This window comes from Dendrobates tinctorius, unplaced genomic scaffold (assembly GCF_039654945.1).
Source record: "Dendrobates tinctorius isolate UK_male_01 unplaced genomic scaffold, ASM3965494v1 ptg000332l, whole genome shotgun sequence".
Lineage (NCBI taxonomy): Eukaryota > Metazoa > Chordata > Amphibia > Anura > Dendrobatidae > Dendrobates > Dendrobates tinctorius.
The window spans coordinates 16,666,112-16,690,368 of NW_027361998.1; the positions used below are offsets into that span (position 1 = coordinate 16,666,112).

The window sequence follows — 24,257 nt, forward strand, 5'->3', positions numbered from 1 at the left end:
GCGCTCCCAGTTCTTTCACTTTCTTGCCTAAGTCTTCAAAGTCTCTGCAGATGGTTTCCAGGTCATTTCTTGCAGTGTCATTTGTCCCCACATGTAGTAGCAGGAATGGGTAGTCATCTGTAGGTCTGAAGAGTCCTGATATCCTGTCAGACACATCTTTAATTTTTTCACCTGGAAGACAACACATTTCTCTTGAAGTTATATCCGGTCTGCAGATAGCGGCCTCAGTTCCTCTCAACAGGGAATCCCCCATGACCACCACTCTCCGTTTCTTCTTCACAACATTTTTCTTTCTCCATCCAGGAGGACTCTGAAGGCGTACAAGGTTGCTGCTTGTTGGCAAAGTCTTATCCTGATGTATTTCTTCATTGTTTTCCTGCGTGAGAGCCTGGTACTGGTTTCTGAGCAGTATGGGTGCTGACTGCCTCCTGATCCTCCTGCTTCTCTTGGTCACATGTCTCCATTCCTCTGTTTCTTCAGGTGCACTTCGAATTTCTTCTCTTTCTGTAACATGAAGAGATAATTCTGCTCTGTCCAAGAACTCTTCACCTTCCTTAATGATCTTCAACGTAGCTAACCTCTCTTCGAGATTTTGCAACTTTTCGTCCAACAGGGACACAAGCTTGCATTTGTGGCATGTGAAGTTTGGCTTTTCCACTGGTAAGTCTGTGAACATGTAGCAAGATAGGTGTAGAACAAGCATTTCATACACCCTACCACCCACAGAGTTCAGGGAAGGTAGAGAGAATGAACGGGACACTAAAATTGAAAATACAGAAAACCATGGAACAAACCCATAAACCATGGCCAGAGTGTCTCCCATTAGCATTATTCTCAGTAGGGTACACACCCACGGGGAAAACTAAACTGTCACCCTTCGAGATACTGTTTGGAAGACCACCGAACACAGGGTTGTACTACCCACAGGTCTTAACACTCAATGTGGATAATTTGACAAGTTATGTAATCCAGTTGCAAAAGCATTTAACTCAAATGCATTCTCTAGTTTTCTCTTTCATTCCAGATCCAGATAGTGTGGAAGGAACTCACTGTCTTCAACCTGGTGATTACGTATATGTCAAGAAACACTCCAGAAAGACCCTTGAACCCCGATATCAAGGACCTTACCAAGTACTCCTAACAACGCCTACTTCTGTTAAGTTGGAAGGACGACCAACCTGGATCCACGCATCGCATTGCAAACTAGCCACAGGAGTTAACAAAGCATAAGAGTGCATAATGTTTTGGTTTGGTTTTGTTGCATTATCTGTAATAATGGTAGCTGCGTGGGACAGTCTAAATGCTCCAATGTCCTTGAATAATAAGTTTATACAACATCATGAAAAATTACTGAATGATTGGTCAAATGACACTCAGTCTCCAGCAGATTGCTGGATCTGCACACATTCACCAGTATCAGCCACTAGTATTCCGTTCCTTGTTATTCCTATGCCACCCGAGGAATTATTTGCCTGGACCAGTTGTTCTGATACACTTGCTAATAATGCCACAAATAATGTGAAGTTATGGAACACAACTGTTGGAATACCTATTGTGGGATGGGTAGGATACCCTTGGTGGCAGGGTAATCTTTCAGGAAGTAATACATACCTTCAATATCTGGCATATAAAGGGGGGGCTTGGGTACCCAGGAATAGAACTCGATTAACCTACCTGGGGCAAATTCCAATGTATGGCCTACAAGTTAGTTTTAATGTAACTTCCCACTCTACTGATGCCTTCAAACCAATACTGCTAGAAAGAAGGTTGCATAACACGTCCTGGGAGTATTCCAATTTATTTCCCCAGGGCAATAATGAAACTTGTTTTAATATTTCAGGTAATATACCTTGCAACGAGTCATCTGGATATGAGAAAGGAATTCCCACCTGTGGAAATCCCGATGTAGGGAATTGTAGCCCTTTAGGACAACTTCCAAATTGGTGTATGCTTCAGAATGTATCTGCGCTCATAGATTTAGTTCATAGACTGGTATTACAACATTCAGCCCTATGGGACCTACCTAGTGACATGTACTGGATATGTGGAGACAATGCATATAAATGGTTGCCAGTAGGGGTAAAAGGTGCTTGTACTCTGGGTCGTTTGACTCCAGCTAACTTTGTTATTCCGAATGACCAGTTGAATACTCAGAGCATACCTAAACACACGTTGTACAAAAGAGCTGCTGACAATACACCTCGCCTCTCTGGGAGACCACATATAGTGCAGATGAGTGTGGCTAATAAAATTGTCAGTTCTATTTTTATTTATCCTATGATTACTCAAATGTGGGATAAATTAGTCAGGGCTACAGATTACTTAGATGACCAAATATGGGATATATTGGATATATTGAACACCACCGTTGCTGTCCAAAATCAGCTCATCATAGCCACTAATCAGCATACCATAGTATTAGATTATTTAACTGCAGCGCAAGGAGGTATGTGTCAAGTCATCGGACCAGCTTGCTGTCATTATATAGATCCCAACAGCATTATAAAGTTAAAATTGAAAATAGAGGATGTTCAAAAACTTAGAGATCAGTACGATAAAGACAATGATCGTACTAAGGATAGTTGGTGGTCAGATACATTCTCCTTTCTTAATCCAGCTAATTGGTTTAAGGGTATTGGAGGCTGGATAGCTGGGATTATACTAAGTCTATTACGTATTGTTGTTTGTATCTTCATAATATATGTGCTATTGAAACTTGTTTTTTTGTGTATCTCTGTATGCAAGAAAAGATGTAGAAATAGATAAGGAAGTTTGACTGTAAACAACAAGAATTTAACTATTATTCCTTTGAGTCCTAGATTGACATCTCATTTCTGGCATGAAGGAGCGTACTCTTGCAATGATGGACGTGGCTTCAGTATCTGGGGGATGGAGAAGGTAGAAGACCTGTCTCCCTTGGGCAACCCGTCGGCCTGGGATAGTACCTGGTGAACGAGCCACTATCCGCTGTTGTTGCAGGATCCAGTGTTCCAGATTGTCAAAAATGAAGATGTCAAAGGGGGGAATGATAGGAACTGAAGGAGTTAAATTGAGTTCTGTCTATGTTGCATTCTCTTGTTTAAAACCTTATCTGTTCTTCGAGGAGATGTCTCAGACATCTCCCTTGTGAACCAAGGTCAAATACCTCTGCTTTTTCGCCTAAGTGACTTTCTTTGTAGAAAACAAGTTGTGAAATCATTTGTACTGCGCATGTCTGTAAATGTTTAAATTCTTTACTATAAAAGACGGAAGCCTAACTGATAAGCCAGAGGTGTCTTGGCAGGCATCCTGAGTGGTATTATACAGCCCGTGTCTGTGTTATCCTTATCGACGGAGCAATTGATTAGAGACATATGGTGCTTCACACCTAAGAACATCGGTCCTTCAGATGAAAGAGTAATCTGAGGGTTCCCGACAGCACCTTGATCCTATCAGGTGTTACTTGAATTAGGAACACTTAGACACTGTCAAAAACACACATGCTTGCCAAAAGCAAAAACGGGTAGAAATAATCACATTGGTAAAAGTAATGCTCATTAAACCAGCAATAGAATATGCTAACTAAGGCTAATTAAGCCAACAATATACGTTTGTGATCAAAATAAAGAAAAGCCACATGTTTCTGCCCGGGATCAAAACAGGGAACTTTCAGGAGGATGGCAAACAGGACAATCACTACACTACAGTAACCAGACAAGAGCGATTACTGTGGTCATGGAAAGCATTAAAGATCAAGCACTCATTGTCAAAAGTGCTAGTTTGCAAGAGAAACACTGTGTTTCTGCCCAGTTTCGAACTGAGGACCTTTCGCGTGTAAAGCGAACGTGATAACCGCTACACTACAGAAACCAACCGATTCAAACAAACAAAAAATGCTGTGGTCATGGCAAGCAATAAAGAACAAGCACTGAAAGTCAAAAAGATTGTTTTCCAAGAGAAAAAGCTATGTTTCTGCCCAGTTTCGAAATGGGGACCTTTCGCGTGTGAGGCGAACGTGATAACCGCTACACTACAGAAACCGGATGCAAGCGCTTACTGTGGTGACAACAAGCAATCGAGATCAAGAACTGAAAGTCAAAAGCTTGGATACCAAAGGGTAACAGCGTGTTTCTGCCCAGTTTCGAACTGGGGACCTTTCGCGTGTTAGGCTACTTTCACACATCAGGTTTTCGGCGTAAGGCGCGATCCTGCATCGTGCCGGAATGCCGGATCCGGCAAATGTTTTGTAAAACCTGATGTGCCGGATCCGGTTTTCTGCCGGATCCGTCTTGTTCTTGACAGACAAAACCGGATCCGTCTCATCCAGTTCATCTGTTTTTCTATCCGTTTTTCGACGGATTACGCCGGATCCGGTTTTTAAAATTGACCCTCAAGGCAGAGTACACTGGCAGGATGACAGAGTGTGAAAGATTTGTGCCCTAACCAAACTTGTGTACCTTCTGGACCAACAGTATATACCTTTTCCAACCAAAGTTGGCTATCTTGTCATGGTCTACTATTTTTAGCTTTAGGCCACAGGTGTGTACCTGGTTGTGTTTTATGCAAAGTATTTCACCTTTTAACAAAAGTTGTGTACATTGTTAGGAAATCACCAACAATAAACACAACTTTTTAGGTGAAATACTTTGCTTCAAACACAACCAGGAACACAACTGTGGCAAAAAGCTAAAATTTACCCACAGTTATACCTGGTTTTGAATACCTTTTTACCTTTGAAATACCCTGTATTTAACCTTTTTTTTAAACATAGTTCGCCACAGAAAGAAAAGACAGACAACCATTGTGAAACGATAATTTAACTTTTATTTAAATTTTTTTTTTTTTTTTTAAATGTTTTTAAAGTGCAAAAAACTTTTTTAATAAAGGTTTTAAACCCATTGGGCATTTTTATTAAAAAAAAAAAATTACAAATCTGTGTAGTGTGGGGTGGAAATACTGCTGGAGGGGCTGCGGGACACTTCGACACTGGGTGTGTGGAGAGAGGACTGGGATCGTGGTGGGGAAGGAACAGTTAGAGGTGAAGGTGTGGAAAAAGCTACAGAATGGGTGGACATGTTGGAGGCAGAAGAGGTGGTGGTCGGTGGAGTGGAGGGTTGGGCAGGGACTGTAGGAGCAGAGGATGTTGATGGAAAGTTGTATGGGGAAGGAGTTTGGTATGGGGAAGGAGTTTGGTACGGGGAAGGAGTTTGGTACGGGGAAGGAGTTTGGTACGGGGCAGGTTGCTGGAAGTGGGGAGATGTCTGGTACTGGGGAGGTTGCTGGTATGTAATAGGAGGGGGAGGATGGAAAGTGGCTGGAGGGGGTGCAGATGTAATAGGAGGGGGAGGATGGAAAGTGGCTGGAGGGGGTGCAGATGTAATAGGAGGGGGAGGATGGAAAGTGGCTGGAGGGGGTGCAGGTGGAGGAACTACAGTGGTGGGAGGTGGAGGTTGGGAGGTAACCTGCTGTAGAGCACCGTGGCACGAATGCATTACATGCATCTGCTGGGTAGGAGATAGTGTTGCCATGCGCTCCACAACAGACCTGAAAAAGGTGTGGTTTGGCGAAGATCTTGCTTCTGAATGCATGGTTTGCAGAAGTGTCTTCACCTCCAGAATGCTAGAGTTGATCTGCTGAAAGCCTGCGGAGATTTGCTCTGACAAGACTTTTAGACAGTTCTGGAAAGATGCATTCAGATGCAAGAACTCTTGCGCATAACTCTTTTCCTGACCCCTCTGCCGCTGCCGCCCAGTACCCGCAGGTGTACTAGAGGTGGCAGGGGCAGAAGGGTGGGGTAAAGGGAAAGCGATCTCCTCACCAGCAGCTTCATGTAATGTAGGCGGCCACGATGCTCCTGTGCTGGTGGATGGGACAGATGGGTCGAATGTGTGGGAAGGCTGGGAAGGTGCAGATGTACCTGGGCGGTCGAAGTGTCCCTCGGTGCCGGTCTCCTCAGGGATCGCCTCAGAAGGGTCCAATCATGCAGGCTCCCGAGTGCTGCTCACCGTTCTGTGGAATAAAGAGAAAAAAAACAATTAAAATACTGACATGGTATGGCCCTGGCTGAAAAAAAAAGTTACATCAAACATTTTTTTTCACATGTGGTGTGTAATATTTACCTTCTGGTGAGCATTGTTTCCCGGAGGAACGACAGGGCTTGTGCGTACTTGTACTTGCTCCTGCGTCCTCCAGATCCACTCGGGGCCCGCATCTCTTTATTGAACTCCTTCTTGAAACGATCCCTCACAGACCGCCACCGATTCACAATTCTGTTCCCTGAAACGAGAAAGGAGTGGTTAGTATACAACATCAGTGTTTCACAAACTCCAGTCCTCATGGTCCCCAGGGGTCATGTTTTCAGGATTTCCATAGTAAATAGAAATCCTGAACACATGATCCGTGGGGAACACGAGGACTGGAGTTCGGGAAACACTGGTTTACATCAAGCAACCGTTACTGTATATACTTAAGCTCTTTAATCTGGGCCCGAACATCGAGGTCCTCTCAGCGGCCCACAAGGAGCGAACAGATTTCCTCCCAGAGTCGTCGGGTAACGATCAGGTCAGCGTGGCGGCGGTCAGCCATATTCCAGAGCGGCTCCCTTTGCTCTGATGAGATCGATGAGGCGGTCCACATCAATCCCTCCATTCTCACCGTCAGAGTCGGGAGCACGCTGTGAAGGCTGTTAAAGAAAAAGACAAAAATAACATAATTAGCCTCCACAAAAGAAATGAAATAAAAAGTGCAAAAAAACAAAGCAAAAATATTTATACTTACACGATGGTGACCGCCGCGTTGCTGTCGCCGACGACCCTGGGAGGCACTGCGAGGACCTCTTGGCCGAGCACCAGATTGGGAAGACTAGAGAAAAAAACAAAAAATGTTATGTATTTGGATGTAGGCATTTGTTTGCTGTGTGTGGTCTGCAGAACGTTGTTTTCTATGTGTTGTGTGTAGTGTGATGTTGTGTTTCTGCGTTTGATGCAAAAAACTTACCAATTGTGAGCCCACTCTAGGTGTCTGTCCACCCCTTCCTTCTTCTTCTGGGAGCTCCTCTTCATCTTGTGATTCCTGTTTTGAAATAAAAGGCAATGAATAGACATATATTACAGAGATGATGGATTTTGGAAATAAAAACTTACCGTCAAACGCTGACGATGCAAGGGAGGGCTCCCAGAAGAAGATGTGCTGTACTGTTGATGGCCAGACTCCATGGCTGTGGGTATTGCTGGTGCTGTTGCTGCTGCCAGTGATGCCATTTCTGCTGCGGCTGCTGCATCTATTTGGCGGCTGTTGAATAAAGAGAAACAAAGGGCCAATGAATATCTTGATATTCCATGGCCCTAGTTTGGAGGAATGGGGGATTTGATAATTACCGTCTCTCATCTGCTGCTGGACTCCCCTCCTCAGCATGTTCCATTTGCTGCTCCATTTGTGGTGGTGCTGATGGTGCTGCTGCTGCAGATGTCTGCTGCCTTCTCCTGCTCCTGGTTCTTGGCTTGGGTGGCATGTTGGGTGTGGCTGAGGATCCCATTGTCTTGCTTTTATATATCTCCTGTGGGCAGAGCTACTGAGCATGCTCAGACCAAAAAACCTGATCCGGCCGCCGGATCCGGCGCATTGCGACGCTCATAGGCTTTCATTGTGTGAAAAAGCCGGACGCGCCGGATCCGGCGTGTCCGGCTTTTTCGCCGGAGACAAAAAACGTTACAGTAGCCGTTTTTTCCAGACACCGGATCGCGACACATTGCCGGATCCGGCGAAAACCGGATGAAACGCATGGCCATCCGGCGCAAATGCAAGTCAATTGGGGGGAAACCGGATCCGGCATTGCATTTCGCCGGATCCGGTTTCTGTCAAAAGCGCAGGATCGCTCCTGACGGCGAAAACCTGATGTGTGAAAGAGGCCTTAGGCGAACGTGATAACCGCTACACTACAGAAACCAACCTATTCAAACAAACAAAAAATGCTGTGGTCATGGCAAGCAATAAAGAACAAGCACTGAAAGTCAAAAAGATAGTTTTCCAAGAGAAAAAGCTGTGTTTCTGCCCAGTTTCGAACTGGGGACCTTTCACGTGTGAGGTGAACGTGATAACCGCTACACTACAGAAACCGGATGCAAGCGCTTACTGTGGTGACAACAAGCAATCGAGATCAAGAACTGAAAGTCAAAAGCTTGGATACCAAAGGGTAACATCGTGTTTCTGCCCAGTTTCGAACTGGGGACCTTTCGCGTGTTAGGCGAACGTGATAACCACTACACTACAGAAACCGGCTGTGGAAGGTTACTGTGGTCATGACGAGCCATCGAGAACAAAGACTCAACGTCAAAAGCTTTAATATCAACGCCTAATGTCATGCTTCTATCTAGTTTCGAACTGGGGACCGTTCGCGTGTGAGGTGAACGTGACAACCACTACACTTCAGAAACTCCATGCAAAGCTAAAGATGTTTAAACATGCTGAAATGAACTTGAAAAAGAAAAAAACAGCCAGCCAAAGTCAAGAGGTCTTCCTCTGTGTCTGAAGACAGGACAAAGTGCATTTTGCAACACAGGAACCTTTCATTTGTCAGGCTATTGGAGAAAAAGAACAAACAGGGAAACAAAACCATGCTCCACAAAACATTCTCATGCCTTTGTCCAAAAGCCAAAAAGAAAAAGCACCTAGATGCCTGCTTTCGCACGTTGATCCTATCAGGTTTTACTTGAATTAGGAACACTTAGACACTGTCAAAAACACACATGCTTGCCAAAAGCAAAAACGGGTAGAAATAATCACATTGGTAAAAGTAATGCTCATTAAACCAGCAATAGAATATGCTAACTAAGGCTAATTAAGCCAACAATATATGTTTGTGATCAAAATAAAGAAAAGCCACATGTTTCTGCCCGGGATCAAAACAGGGAACTTTCAGGAGGATGGCAAACAGGACAATCAGTACACTACAGTAACCAGACAATAGAGTTTACTGTGGTCATGGCAAGCATTAAAGATCAAGCACTCATTGTCAAAAGCGCTAGTTTGCAAGAGGAACGCTGTGTTTCTGCCCAGTTTCGAACTGAGGACCTTTCGCGTGTGAGGCGAACGTGATAACCGCTACACTACAGAAACCTGATGCAAGCGCTTACTGTGGTGACAACAAGCAATCGAGATCAAGAACTGAAAGTCAAAAGCTTGGATACCAAAGGGTAACAGCGTGTTTCTGCCCAGTTTCGAACAGGGGACCTTTCGCGTGTTAGGCGAACGTGATAACTAGAGTTGAGCGATACCGTCCGATACTTCAAAGTATCGGATCGGAATGGATCGGCCGATCTTTAAAAAAAGTATCGGTATCGCCGATTCCGATACCGGAAGTCCCATTCAAGTCTATGGGACTTCCGGTATCGGAATAAGAAAAACCCTGTTTTTGCCTTGTACAGCCTCTCTGGGGTCTGTACGGGCCTTTCGGGGGCTGTGCTGGCCTGCCAGGGGGTCTGTGCAGGCTCCGGTGGTCTGTGCCGGCCTGCCGGGGGGCTGTGCAGGCTCCGGGGGGCTGTGCCGGCCTGCCGGGGGGCTGTGCCGGCCTGCCGGTGGCCTGTGCAGGCTCCGGGGGGCTGTGCCGGCCTGCCGGGGGGCTGTGCCGGCCTGCCGGTGGCCTGTGCAGGCTTCGGGGGTCTGTGCAGGCATCGTCCGATGGGACTACAAGTCCCATCGGGCGATGCCTGCTATCATGACAGTGATTGACACATTAGCCAATTATGGGACAGTAGTAGTCCCATCATCCGGCTAATGTGTTGAATGTAAAAAAAAATACATGCTACATACATGCTACATTCATACTACATACTACATACATGCTACATTCATACTACATATATACTACATACATACTACATATATACTACATGCATGCTACATACATACTGCATGCTACATACATACTACATGCTACATACATACTACATATATGCTACATACATACTACATATATACTACATGCATGCTACATACATACTGCATGCTACATACATACTACATGCTACATACATACCACATATATACTACATACATACTACATGCATGCTACATGCTACATACATACCACATACATACTACATACATACTACATACATACTACATGCATGCTACATGCTACATACATACCACATACATACTACATGCATGCTACATACATACTACATGCATGCTACATACATACTACATGCTACATACATACATACTACATATATACTACATGCATGCTACATACATACTACATGCTACATACATACTACATGCTACATACATTCCACATATATACTACATACATACTACATGCATGCTACATGCTACATACATACCACATACATACTACATACATACTACATACATACTACATACATACTACATGCATGCTACATGCTACATACATACCACATACATACTACATGCATGCTACATACATACTACATGCATGCTACATACATACTACATGCTACATACATACATACTACATATATACTACATGCATGCTACATACATACTACATGCTACATACATACTACATATATACTACATGCATGCTACATAGAATCATAGAATCATAGAATCATAGAATCATAGAATCGTAGAGTTGGAAGGGACCTCCTCGACCATCTGGTCCAACCCCCTGCTCAAAGCAGGATTCGCTAAATCATCCCAGTCAGATGTCTGTCCAGCCTCTGTTTGAAGACTTCCATTGAAGGAGAACTCACCACTTCTCGTGGCAGCCTGTTCCACTCATTGATCACTCTAACTGTCAAAAAGTTTTTTCTAATATCTAATCTGTGTCTCTTCCCATTCAGTTTCATCCCATTGCTTCTAGTCTTTCCTTGTGCAAATGAGAATAAAGTTGATCCTTCTACAATGTGACATCCCTTTAGATATTTGTAGACAGCTATTAAGTCTCCTCTCAGTCTTCTCTTTTGCAAACTAAACATTCCCAAATCCTGCAACCTTTCCTCATAAGACAGGGTTTGCAGACCGGTCACCATTCAGCTCGCTCTTTTCTGAACTTGCTCCAGTTTGTTGATGTCTTTTTTAAAATGTGGTGCCCAAAACTGGACACAATATTCCAGATGAGGTCTGACCAAAGAGGAGTAGAGGGAAATAATGACTTCACGTGATCTAGACTGTATGCTTCTGTTAATACATCCTAGAATTGCATTTGCCTTTTTTGCTGCTGCATCACACTGTTGACTCATATTCAGTCTGCGATCTATTAGTATACCCAAGTCTTTTTCACATGTGCTGTCACTTAGCCCTATTCCTCCCATTCTATATATGCTTTTTTCATTTTTATTGCCCAGATGTAGTACTTTGCATTTCTCCCTGTTAAAAACCATTCTGTTAGTTACTGCCCACTTCTCCAGTTTATTTAAATCTTTTTGAATCCTCTCTCTCTCTTCTCTAGTATTAGCTATCCCTCCTAGCTTTGTGTCATCAGCAAATTTAATCAGTTTACCCTCAATTCCTTCATCTAAATCGTTGATAAAGATGTTGAACAATACAGGGCCCAGGACAGAGCCCTGTGGTACCCCACTTGAGACATTCTTCCAACTGGATGTGCAGCCATTTACGACCACTCTTTGGGTCCGATCACTAAGCCAGTTATGAATCCACCAAACAGTTGCCTTGTCCATTCCATACTTAGTCATTTTTTCAATAAGGATTGTATGAGAGACTTTGTCAAATGCTTTGCTGAAGTCAAGATATACTATATCTACAGCATTTCCTTGATCCACCCAATCAGTGATACCGTCATAGAAGGAAATTAAGTTAGTCTGACATGACTTATTAGTTACAAACCCATGCTGACTCTGTTTAATCACTTCATTCTTATCCAGGTATTGACATACATGTTGTTTAATAATTTGTTCAAAGATCTTTCCTGGTATAGAAGTCAGACTCACCGGCCTATAGTTGCCTGGGTCCACCTTCTTCCCCTTTTTGAAGATAGGAACAACATTTGCTCTTCTCCAGTCTTCTGGCACTTCTCCTGTTCTCCAAGAATTTTCAAAGATTATGGAGAGGGGTTCAAAAATTTCTTCTGCTATCTCCTTCAGTACTCTGGGGTGTAATTCATCTGGACCTGGAGACTTGAATTCATTTAGGTTAGCTAAGTGTTTCCTCACTATCTTTCTGTTTATAGATATCCTGGATTCTTCTATTCCCTTAATAGAACAGTGAATAACAGTTGATGTTGCATTTCCTTTCTGAGAGAAAACAGATGCAAAATAGGAATTTAAAAGTTCAGCCTTCTCAACATCCTGTCTTACCATTTCATCATTTTCATCCTGTAAAAATCCTATAGCATCTTTGACTTTTCTTTTACTTTTGACATATCCCCAAAATCCTTTATTATTGCTTTTGACATCTCTTGCAAGCCTCAGTTCATTTTCAGCTTTAGCTAATCTGATTTGTGCCCTGCAGGTTCTGCAGACAGCATTATATTCTTCTTTAGATATGCCTCCCTCTTTCCATTTTATAAACATTTTTTTCTTCCTTTTTAGCATGTGCTTAAGTTCTGTGTTCATCCATCCTGGTTTCCTTAAATGCTTCCTATTCTTCCCTCTTTTCGGAATTGTTAACAACTGTGCTTTGAGAATTTCATTTTTCAAGATTTCCCATCCTTCCTGGACATTTTTGTCTTTAAGGATATCCAGCCATTGGATCCCTCCAATTCTCTTTCTGAATCCCTTAAAATCTGCCTTTCTGAAATCTAACCTTGACGTCTGAGTCTTCACAGGTCTTCCACCTCTAGTAATCCAAAATTCTAAAATAGCATGGTCGCTACCTCCTAGGGTCCCAGCCACTTTTACCTCCTCAACCATTTCCTCCCTGTTTATAAGGATTAGATCCAAGGTAGCAGTTCCCCTTGTTTTCTCCCATACATAGTACATACATACTACATGCTACATACATACATACTACATATATACTACATGCATGCTACATACATACTACATGCTACATACATACTACATATATACTACATGCATGCTACATACATACTACATGCTACATACATACTGCATATATACTACATGCATGCTACATACATACTACATGCTACATACATACTACATATATACTACATGCATGCTACATACATACTACATGCTACATACATACTACATATATACTACATGCATGCTACATACATACTACATGCTACATACATACTACATATATACTACATGCATGCTACATACATACTACATGCTACATACATACCACATATATACTACATGCATGCTACATACATACTACATGCTACATACATACTACATATATACTACATGCATGCTACATACATACTGCATGCTACATACATACCACATATATACTACATACATACAATACATTCATACAGTACATACATAGACATACAGTACATATAACATAGAGTAACATACTTACCAATACTTGTCACATTGTTCCCCGAAGCCATTGTCTTTTCCGGAATAAATATTAACATAACAAACCACAAAAATACTCACCCACGATCCGAAGCAGTCCACGAGTGTGTCCCACGATGATCTTGGGTAGAGAACTGCAGCATCAGCTGATGCTGCCGTTCTCTACGGTCTGCAGGAATCCAATGACGGAAGGTAGGTATCCTTCCGCACTGTATTCCTCCGCCACTTAAAAAAAAAAAGTCCCTAGTCTCACTTTATGCCATTGCTGTGTGGGAATTTCCCATTGGCTAATGTGTCAATCACTGTCATGGTAGCAGGCATCGCCAGATGGGACTTATAGTCCCATCGGACGATGCTTGCACAGACCCCTGGACATCAGCACAGCCCCCCGGCAGGCCGGCACAGCCCCCCGGCAGGCCGGTACAGACCCCCACAGGGTGCACAGACCACCGGCAGGCCGGCACAGACCCCCGGCAGGCCGGTACAGACCCCGGGCTGTCCACACAGTCCCCCGGCAGGCTGGCAGAGACCCCCGGAAGGCCCGAAATGACGGTGCATCATGATGCTCACACACCGCGCATCATTATGACGTCAGGCTGTCAATCAACTTTGAACTTCCGATTCCGATACCGACTTCCGATATTGAAAAAATATCGGAAGTCGGTATCCCGATACAGCAAGTATCGGCCGATACCCGATACTTGCGGTATCGGAATGCTCAACACTAGTGATAACCACTACACTACAGAAACCGGCTGCGGAAGGTAACTGTGGTCATGACGAGCCATCGAGAACAAAGACTCAACGTCAAAAGCTTTAATATCAACGCCTAATGTCATGCTTCTATGCAGTTTCGAACTGGGGACCGTTTGCGTGTGAGGTGAACGTGACAACCACTACACTTCAGAAACTCCATGCAAAGGTAAAGATGTCAAAACATGCTGAAATGAACTTGAAAAAGAAAAAAACAGCCAGCCAAAGTCAAGAGGTCTTCCTCTATGTCTGAAGACAGGACAAAGTGCATTTTGCAACACAGGAACCTTTCATTTGTCAGGCTATTGGAGAAAAAGAACAAACAGGGAAACAAAACCATGCTCCACAAAACATTCTCATGCCTTTGTCCAAAAGCCAAAAAGAAAAAGCACCTAGATGCCTGCTTTCGCACCTTGATCCTATCAGGTGTTACTTGAATTAGGAACACTTAGACACTGTCAAAAACACACATGCTTGCCAAAAGCAAAAACGGGTAGAAATAATCACATTGGTAAAAGTAATGCTCATTAAACCAGCAATAGAATATGCTAACTAAGGCTAATTAAGCCAACAATATACGTTTGTGATCAAAATAAAGAAAAGCCACATGTTTCTGCCCGGGATCAAAACAGGGAACTTTCAGGAGGATGGCAAACAGGACAATCACTACACTACAGTAACCAGACAAGAGCGTTTACTGTGGTCATGGCAAGCATTAAAGATCAAGCACTCATTGTCAAAAGCGCTAGTTTGCAAGAGGAACGCTGTGTTTCTGCCCAGTTTCGAACTGAGGACCTTTTGCGTGTAAAGCGAACGTGATAACTTCTACACAACAGAAACCAACCGACTCAAGCAATCAAAAAATGCTGTGGTCATGGCAAGCAATAAAGAACAAGCACTGAAAGTCAACAAGATCATTTTCCAAGAGAAAAAGCTGTGCTTTTGCCCAGTTTCGAACTGGGGACCTTTCGCGTGTGAGGCGAACGTGATAACCGCTACACTACAGAAACCGGATGCAAGAGTTTACTGTGGTGACAACAAGCAATCGAGATCAAGGACTGAAAGTCAAAAGCTTGGATACCAAAGGGTAACAGCGTGTTTCTGCCCAGTTTCAAACTGGGGACCTTTCGCGTGTGAGGCTAACGTGATAACCACTACACTACAGAAACCGGCTGCGGAAGGTTACTGTGGTCATGACGAGCCATCGAGAACAAAGACTCAACGTCAAAAGCTTTAATATCAACACCTAATGTCATGCTTCTATCCAGTTTCGAACTGGGGACCGTTCGCATGTGAGGTGAACGTGTCAACCACTACACTTCAGAAACTCCATGCAAAGCTAAAGATGTTTAAACATGCTGAAATAAACTTGAAAAAGAAAAAAACAGCCAGCCAAAGTCACGAGGTCTTCCTCTATGTCTGAAGACAGGACAAAGTGCATTTTGCAACACAGGAAACTTTCATTTGTCAGGCTATTGGAGAAAAAGAACAAACAGGGAAACAAAACCATGCTCCACAAAACATTCTCATGCCTTTGTCCAAAAGCCAAAAAGAAAAAGTACCTAGATGCCTGCTTTCGCACCTTGATCCTATCAGGTGTTACTTGAATTAGGAACACTTAGACACTGTCAAAAACACACATGCTTGCCAAAAGCAAAAACGGGTAGAAATAATCACATTGGTAAAAGTAATGCTCATTAAACTAGCAATAGAATATGCTAACTAATGCTAATTAAGCCAACAATATACATTTGTGATCAAAATAAAGAAAAGCCACATGTTTCTGCCCGGGATCAAAACAGGGAACTTTCAGGAGGATGGCAAACAGGACAATCACTACACTACAGTAACCAGACAAGAGCGTTTACTGTGGTCATGGCAAGCATTAAAGATCAAGCACTCATTGTCAAAAGCGCTAGTTTGCAAGAGGAACGCTGTGTTTCTGCCCAGTTTCGAACTGAGTACCTTTCGCGTGTAAAGCAAACGTGATAAACGCTACAATACAGAAACCAACCGATTCAAACAAACAAAAGATGCTGTGGTCATGGCAAGCAATAAAGAACAAGCACTGAAAGTCAAAAAGATCGTTTTCCAAGAGAAAAAGCTGTGTTTCTGCCCAGTTTCGAAGTGAGGACCTTTTGCGTGTGAGGCGAACGTGATAACCGCTACACTACAGAAACCAGATGCAAGCGCTTACTGTGGTGACAACAAGCAATCGAGATCAAGAACTGAAAGTCAAAAGCTTGGATACCAAAGGGAGGAAATGGTTGAGGAGGTAAAAGTGGCTGGGACCCTAGGAGGTAGCGACCATGCTATTTTAGAATTTTGGATAACTAGAGGTGGAAGACCTGTGAAGACTCAGACGTCAAGGTTAGATTTCAGAAAGGCAGATTTTAAGGGATTCAGAAAGAGAATTGGAGGGATCCAATGGCTGGATATCCTTAAAGACAAAAATGTCCAGGAAGGATGGGAAATCTTGAAAAATGAAATTCTCAATGCACAGTTGTTAACAATTCCGAAAAGAGGGAAGAATAGGAAGCAGTTAAGGAAACCAGGATGGATGAACACAGAACTTAAGCACATGCTAAAAAGGAAGAAAAAAATGTTTATAAAATGGAAAGAGGGAGGCATGTCTAAAGAAGAATATGATGCTGTCTGCAGAACCTGCAGGGCACAAATCAGATTAGCTAAAGCTGAAAATGAACTGAGGCTTGCAAGAGATGTCAAAAGCAATAATAAAGGATTTTGGGGATATGTCAAAAGTAAAAGAAAAGTCAAAGATGCTATAGTATTTTTACAGGATGAAAATGATGAAATGGTAAGACAGGATGTTGAGAAGGCTGAACTTTTAAATTCCTATTTTGCATCTGTTTTCTCTCAGAAAGGAAATGCAACATCAACTGTTATTCACTGTCCTATTAAGGGAATAGAAGAATCCAGGATATCTATAAACAGAAAGATAGTGAGGAAACACTTAGCTAACCTAAATGAATTCAAGTCTCCAGGTCCAGATGAATTACACCCCAGAGTACTGAAGGAGATAGCAGAAGAAATTTTTGAACCCCTCTCCATAATCTTTGAAAATTCTTGGAGAACAGGAGAAGTGCCAGAAGACTGGAGAAGAGCAAATGTTGTTCCTATCTTCAAAAAGGGGAAGAAGGTGGACCCAGGCAACTATAGGCCGGTGAGTCTGACTTCTATACCAGGAAAGATCTTTGAACAAATTATTAAACTACATGTATGTCAATACCTGGATAAGAATGAAGTGATTAAACAGAGTCAGCATGGGTTTGTAACTGATAAGTCATGTCAGACTAACTTAATTTCCTTCTATGACGGTATCACTGATTGGGTGGATCAAGGAAATGCTGTAGATATAGTATATCTTGACTTCAGCAAAGCATTTGACAAAGTCTCTCATACAATCCTTACTGAAAAAATGACTAAGTATGGAATGGACAAGGCAACTGTTAGGTGGATTCATAACTGGCTTAGTGATCGGACCCAAAGAGTGGTCGTAAATGGCTGCACATCCAGTTGGAAGAATGTCTCAAGTGGGGTACCACAGGGCTCTGTCCTGGGCCCTGTATTGTTCAACATCTTTATCAACGATTTTGATGAAGGAATTGAGGGTAAACTGATTAAATTTGCTGATGACACAAAGCTAGGAGGGATAGCTAATACTAGAGAGGAGAGAGAGATGATTCAAAAAGATTTAAATAAACTGGAGAAGTGGGCAGCAACTAACAGAATGGTTTTTAACAGGGAGAAATGCAAAGTACTACATCTGGGCAATAAAAATGAAAAAAGCATATATAGAATGGGAGGAATAGGGCTAAGTGACAGCACATGTGAAAAAGACTTGGGTATACTAATAGATCACAGACTGAATATGAGTCAACAGTGTGATGCAGCAGCAAAAAAGGCAAATGCAATTCTAGGATGTATTAACAGAAGCATACAGTCTAGATCACGTGAAGTCATTATTTCCCTCTACTCCTCTTTGGTCAGACCTCATCTGGAATATTGTGTCCAGTTTTGGGCACCACATTTTAAAAAAGACATCAACAAACTGGAGCAAGTTCAGAAAAGAGCGAGCAGAATGGTGACCGGTCTGCAAACCCTGTCTTATGAGGAAAGGTTGCAGGATTTGGGAATGTTTAGTTTGCAAAAGAGAAGACTGAGAGGAGACTTAATAGCTGTCTACAAATATCTAAAGGGCTGTCACATTGTAGAAGGATCAACTTTATTCTCATTTGCACAAGGAAAGACTAGAAGCAATGGGATGAAACTGAATGGGAAGAGACACAGATTAGATATTAGAAAAAACTTTTTGACAGTTAGAGTGATCAATGAGTGGAACAGGCTGCCACGAGAAGTGGTGAGTTCTCCTTCAATGGAAGTCTTCAAACAGAGGCTGGACAGACATCTGACTGGGATGATTTAGCGAATCCTGCTTTGAGCAGGGGGTTGGACCAGATGGCCCAGGAGGTCCCTTCCAACTCTAAGATTCTATGATTCTATGATTCTATGATTCTATGGGTAACAGCGTGTTTCTGCCCAGTTTCGAACTGGGGACCTTTCGCGTGTTAGGCGAACGTGATAACTAGAGTTGAGCAAAACGGGTCGAAAAAATTCAAAAGTCGCCGACTTTTGGCAAAGTCGTGTTTCATGAAACGAAACCCGACCCTAGGATGAGGTCGGCCACGAGGTCGGCGACTTACGCGCCAAAGTCGCGTTTCAAAAGTTTGTTTTGCGCTCTTTTTCAGCCAATCAGGATCCACGGACACTGTGGGCAACGTGATGACCTAGGCACTGGTCACCACCATCTTTCAGAAGGGCATGCAAGTGATTGGCTTGCTTTGGTGGGCGTCACAGGGGGTATAAAAGGGCGTGCACGCCGACCGCCATCTTACTTCTGCCGATCTTAGTATAGGGATTGGTTGCTGCTGATTCTGTAGGGAGAGCGTTAGGCAGGGAAGAAGACAAAAAAACTGCTTCTGCTGCTAGCGATTTGGCCTGCACAACACACAAGTCACTGTGTGTGCAGTGCAAGGGGAGGCTATATTGTGGTGTATCAGTGGTGTTGGTTGTTGGGCTGCCTTTTAAGGCTTCCTGACACGCTGGCATTGCTGTTTACCCACTGCTCCGCAAACTGCTTTTTTAAAAGCAATCCAATCTCCCTTATCCTCTCATCACTTTGGTCACAGGCAGCTGTGCCATCGAGCGTGTCACATAGCGCTCAGATATCAGTGGGCCTCACACAATCCACAAGTGTCCAGTGTCCAAAAGTGTACGCAGAGATTCAAAATCTCCATTATCCTCTCGTCACTTTGGTCACAGGCAGCTGTGCCATCGAGCGTGTCACATAGCGCTCAGATATCAGTGGGCCTCACACAATCTACAAGTGTCCAGTGTCCAAAAGTGTATGCAGAGATTCAAAATCTCCATTATCCTCTCGTCACTTTGGTCACAGGCAGCTGTGCCATTGAGCGTGTCACATAGCGCTCAGATATCAGTGGGCCTCACACAATCTATAAGTGTCCAGTGTCCAAAAGTGTACGCAGAGATTCAAAATCTCCATTATCCTCTTGTCACTTTGGTCACAGGCAGCTGTGCCATCGAGCGTGTTACATAGCGCTCAGATATCAGTGGGCCTCACACAATCTACAAGTGTCCAGTGTCCAAAAGTGTACGCAGAGATTCAAAATCTCCATTATCCTCTCGTCACTTTGGTCACAGGCAGCTGTGCCATCGAGCGTGTCACATAGCGCTCAGATATCAGTGGGCCTCACACAATCCACAAGTGTCCAGTGTCCAAAAGTGTACGCAGAGATTCAAAATCTCCATTATCCTCTCGTCACTTTGGTCACAGGCAGCTGTGCCATCGAGCGTGTCACATAGCTCTCAGATATCAGTGGGCCTCACACAATCTACAAGTGTCCAGTGTCCAAAAATGTACGCAGAGATTCAAAATCTCCATTATCCTCTCGTCACTTTGGTCACAGGCAGCTGTGCCATCGAGCGTGTCACATAGCGCTCAGATGTCAGTGGGCCTCACACAATCCACAAGTGTCCAGTGTCCAAAAGTGTACGCAGAGATTCAAAATCTCCCTTATCCTCTCGTCACTTTGGTCACAGGCAGCTGTGCCATCGAGCGTGTCACATAGCGCTCAGATATCAGTGGGCCTCACACAATCCACAAGTGTCCAGTGTCCAAAAGTGTACGCAGAGATTCAAAATCTCAATTATCCTCTCGTCAGTTTGGTCACAGGCAGCTGTGCCATCGAGCGTGTCACATAGCGCTCAGATATCAGTGGGCCTCACACAATCCACAAGTGTCCAGTGTCCAAAAGTGTACGCAGAGATTCAAAATCTCCATTATCCTCTCGTCACTTTGGTCACAGGCAGCTGTGCCATCGAGCGTGTCACATAGCGCTCAGATATCAGTGGGCCTCACACAATCCACAAGTGTCCAGTGTCCAAAAGTGTACGCAGAGATTCAAAATCTCCATTATCCTCTCGTCACTTTGGTCACAGGCAGCTGTGCCATCGAGCGTGTCACATAGCGCTCAGATATCAGTGGGCCTCACACAATCTACAAGTGTCCAGTGTCCAAAAGTGTACACAGAGATTCAAAATCTCCATTATCCTCTCGTCACTTTGGTCACAGGCAGCTGTGCCATCGAGCGTGTCACATAGCGCTCAGATATCAGTGGGCCTCACACAATCCACAAGTGTCCAGTGTCCAAAAGTGTACGCAGAGATTCAAAATCTCCATTATCCTCTCGTCACTTTGGTCACAGGCAGCTGTGCCATCGAGCGTGTTACATAGCGCTCAGATATCAGTGGACCTCACACAATCCACAAGTGTCCAGTGTCCAAAAGTGTACGCAGAGATTCAAAATCTCCATTATCCTCTCGTCACTTTGGTCACAGGCAGCTGTGCCATCGAGCGTGTCACATAGTGCTCAGATATCAGTGGGCCTCACACAATCCAAAAGTGTCCACTGTCCACAAGTGTGTGCAGAAATTCTAAATCTCCCCTGTCCTATAGACACCTTGTACCTTGTTTTACATTACTATATAGTTTGTTGGACTTTGTCTACATTTCTACCAAAAATGAGGAAGGCTGGTGGAAGAGGCCGTGGAATTGGGCGGGGGTTGGCAGCTGGTAATGATGGTGTTGGTGGTGGATCTGATGGTAGTGGCAAGAGCAAAATAGGACAGAATGCAGGAGGTGCTGACCCTGCGTCATCGTCTGGCTACATAAGGCCTCGAACGCTTAGTTTTCTAGGAGTTGGCAAACCGCTTTTAAAGGCAGAGCATCAGGAAAAAGTTTTGTCTTACATTGCTGACTCAGCCTCCAGCTCTATCGCCTCCTCTTCTTCAGTTGTAAAAAGTAAAAGCACTGAGTCGTCATTGGAGGCTGATGTTCATGAACCACACCTTTCCTTGTGTCCTTCACCCCAACCAAGATTGAAGGATGACGCAGGCCATACTACTGATTACTCCATGGAGCTGTTTTCACATACCATGCCTGGATTATCAAGTCAAATGGTGAATTACCCAGGCCAAGATGAATCTGACATGGAGTGCACTGATGCACAGTCGCTGATGGATGATTCTGCTGGTACATTCACTCAGAGCACTACATTGTCCTCGCAGTGTACAGAGCCAGATTTTGACCCTGATGAGACTCAGGTGCCCCTTCCCGCACACTATACCACCATACACGGTGACACAGAGAAAGGTGCACATGACATAGAAGAGGAGGTGATGGATGACCCAGTTGTTGACCCAGATTGGCATCCATTGGGGGAAGAGGGTGCTGCTTCCAATAGCTCAGATGAGGAGCATCCACAGCAGACATCGACATCGCAACAGCTGTTATCTGGCAGGCCCGGAGCACTCCAAAGACAGGTTCCAAACATCAAAAGAGTTGCTGGACAGCTTGTCCAGAGGGTCAAAAGATCACAGCGTGCTAGGCCGCAAAATGTCTGCCAAAGTAGGAAGAGTGCAGTGTGGCACTTTTTTGAACAAAATCCTCATGATCAGGCCAAGGTTATCTGTAAGAAGTGCTCAAAGACCTTTAGCCGAGGGAAAAATCTGAAAAATTTGAATACCAGTTGCATGCTTAGACATTTAACCAGCAAGCACTTGCAAGCGTGGATACAACACCAAACCTCAAGTGCCACATGTGCAACTGATCACAACGAAGGTAGTCAGCAACGCTACATTGTTTCCCCCACTGTAAGCCCACCGGTTAGCACAGCAGCAAATGTTGAGGTGTCGTTGCAAGGCCACAGCAGTCAGGGAATCCCACTGTTATATCAACGAAAGACTGATTCTAGGCCATCAGAAAGAACACCAACTCCATCACCATCATCAACCCTCTCTCAGTCCGCCCTGTCCACCGCTACTTCCACCATATGCAGCTCTCAAGTCCAGCTCACCCTCCCAGACACTATGAGTAGGTCAAGAAAGTACTCAGTCTCTCATCCGCGTACACTGGGTTTGAACGCCCACATTGCCAAACTAATCTCGTTTGAGATGATGCCCTTTCGGTTGGTGGAAAGCACAGCTTTCCGCGAACTCATGGCCTATGCAGTACCACGCTATGACCTACCCAGTCGCCACTTCTCTCGCAAAGCCATCCCAGCCCTCCACCATCATGTGAAAGACCGCATTGTCCATGCACTCAAGCAGTCAGTGAGCGGAAAGGTGCACCTCACAACTGATGCATGGTCCAGTCGGCATGGCCAGGGCCGTTACGTGTCCATCACTGCGCACTGGGTTAATGTGGTGGATGCAGGGTCCACAGGGGACAGGGGTGGTGGGACAGTGCTGCCTAGCCCACGGTATAGGAAACAGTTGGCTGTAGGCGTTCGACCCTCCTCCTCCTCCTCCTCCAGAAGCGAAAGCTTGTCCACAGAGCGCAGTCGTACGAGCACTCCATCTGCAGCTGCCACTGTTTCACACGATGTGTCCCCCTATCGAGCAGCTAGTGGAAAGCGTCAGCAGGCTGTGTTGCAGATGATGTGTTTGGGCGACAGACACACCGCCGAGGTGCTGGCCGAGTACTTGAAGCGACAAACTGAGTCATGGCTGGGCAGTGTACAACTTGAGGCAGGCAAGGTAGTTAGTGATAACGGCCGTAATTTTGTGGCAGCCATAGCCCTTTCAAAACTCAGCCACATACCTTGCTTGGCTCACACCTTGAACCTGGTGGTGCAGTGCTTCCTCAAAAATTATCCGGAGTTAACAGCCCTGCTCCAGAAGGTGCGAAGACTGTGCGCGCACATCCGCCGGTCGCCTGTACACTCCGTTCGTATGCAGAAGCTGCAGCGATTGCTCCACCTTCCCAACCACCGCCTCATTATCGACATTGCAACAAGGTGGAACTCCACCCTGCACATGGTGGAGCGGCTGTGCGAGCAGAGGCAGGCCATAATGCATTTGTGGGAGGATACACGGCCAGGCACTTTGAGAGCAGACATGGAGTTGACAGGCGTGCAGTGGTCGAAGCTGAAAGACCTTTGTAAAGTCCTTCAGTGTTTTGAGGAATGCACACGGCTGGTAAGCGCAGACGACGCCATCCTAAGCATGAGCATCCCACTTATGCGTCTGCTCATGCAAACTTTGACGCACCTTAAGGAGCAGGCGTCTGCAGCCAATGTTGATGAGGAGGAAGAGGAGGAGGGAATCCTTGATGACATTCAGCCATTGTCTGCTCAGGGACCTCTCCTGGACGAGGTGGAGGAAGAAGAGGAGGAGGAGGATGATGGGGATGATTACTTAGGGGAGGAGGATGCATCTCGTGGGGCAAGTGAAAATGTTGGCGTGGCAAGGTCTGGTACAGGGTTTGTGCGTGACTGGAGGGATGTGGATTTGCCAGAAAGTGCTCCTCCACCCAGCACTCGCAGTGCATCATTGACACCGGGAACATTGGCCCACATGTCAGATTATGCCTTGCGGATCCTAAAAAGGGACCCCCGCATTGCCAAAATGATGAACGATGACGACTACTGGTTGGCCAGCATCCTGGATCCACGCTATAAAGGCAAATTACAAAACATCATG

General features: G+C 44.6%; 5 non-coding genes across 5 annotated transcripts; all 5 read right to left on the minus strand.

Moving 5' to 3' along the window:
- Positions 1 to 3,776: 3,776 nt before the first annotated feature.
- On the minus strand, positions 3,777 to 3,849 carry TRNAV-UAC (transfer RNA valine (anticodon UAC)). Its single transcript has one exon. It is a non-coding gene; the product is annotated as a tRNA-Val (tRNA).
- Positions 3,850 to 3,946: 97 nt separating this feature from the next.
- Positions 3,947 to 4,019, minus strand: TRNAV-CAC (transfer RNA valine (anticodon CAC)). The gene has a single exon. It is a non-coding gene; the product is annotated as a tRNA-Val (tRNA).
- A 4,001-nt stretch (positions 4,020 to 8,020) lies between these two features.
- TRNAV-CAC (transfer RNA valine (anticodon CAC)) lies at positions 8,021 to 8,093 on the minus strand. Its single transcript has one exon. It is a non-coding gene; the product is annotated as a tRNA-Val (tRNA).
- Positions 8,094 to 8,179: 86 nt separating this feature from the next.
- TRNAV-AAC (transfer RNA valine (anticodon AAC)) lies at positions 8,180 to 8,252 on the minus strand. The gene has a single exon. It is a non-coding gene; the product is annotated as a tRNA-Val (tRNA).
- Positions 8,253 to 9,020: 768 nt separating this feature from the next.
- TRNAV-CAC (transfer RNA valine (anticodon CAC)) lies at positions 9,021 to 9,093 on the minus strand. The gene has a single exon. It is a non-coding gene; the product is annotated as a tRNA-Val (tRNA).
- Positions 9,094 to 24,257: the final 15,164 nt, after the last annotated feature.